General features: G+C 43.9%; 1 pseudogene; it reads left to right on the forward strand.

Moving 5' to 3' along the window:
- Nucleotides 1-226: 226 nt before the first annotated feature.
- Nucleotides 227-344, forward strand: LOC111741454 (annotated as a pseudogene).
- The last annotated feature ends 465 nt before the right edge of the window (nucleotides 345-809 follow it).

An 809-nucleotide genomic window follows, 5' to 3' on the forward strand; every position in this document is an offset into this window, starting at 1 on the left:
AGAGGAGAACAAGGACCATGCTGGCTCCAGTCTGCGGACAAAAACGGAGTCTGGACGCCATCTGAGGATGAGTAGAGGGGAAGAAGTTACAATGCAAAACCAAGAAGGATGCACACCTGAGACACCTAGGGGGTGAAAGAAGAATCCTGAAATATTCTAGAAAATTCTTTTTGTATTAAGAGAGTACAAATAAAACAGACTTCTGTGTGTGATAAAGAGTAATTCCGTCTACGGCCATGCCACCCTGAACTACCCGATCCCGTCTGATCTCGGAAGCTAAGCAGGGTCGGGCCTGGTTCGTACTTGAATGGGAGACCACCTAGGAAGACCAGGTGCTGCAGGCGTAAAAAGTAAAAAATAAGGGATTGTAAGCTGATAAGGTCCTTGCAATTTGTGAGGTCAACCAAGGCTCGCCTCACCTAAAAAAAAAAACAAAATTAAAAAAAAGAGAGAGTAATTCCAACAAGAGGAATCTTAAGGCTTAGGATATAATAAATGGAACAAAAACCAAGAGAAGTAAGAGGACCAAAGGGCACTGTACACTCCTCTCAAAAGAAAGGGGACAGCAGAAGAGGACCCTTCGCCTTGGACTACAGCACTAGAAGCAGGTCAGGCAATGCTTCGGAAAACTTCAGTGGAAACAGCAAATCCTAGCAGAACTGTGCGCAGAATCGTTTCTCCGCAGTATCTGCTGAGCGCCTGCTCCGACATCAGGCATTGTGCTGACCGTGAACTGGAAAGATACAAACTTTCCAAAATTTTGCAAGACATGAAAATAGGTTTGTATCTAAAATATAAAAATCAAAGGA

This window comes from Pteropus vampyrus, unplaced genomic scaffold, assembly GCF_000151845.1.
Source record: "Pteropus vampyrus isolate Shadow unplaced genomic scaffold, Pvam_2.0 Scaffold78, whole genome shotgun sequence".
Taxonomy (NCBI): Eukaryota; Metazoa; Chordata; class Mammalia; order Chiroptera; family Pteropodidae; genus Pteropus; species Pteropus vampyrus.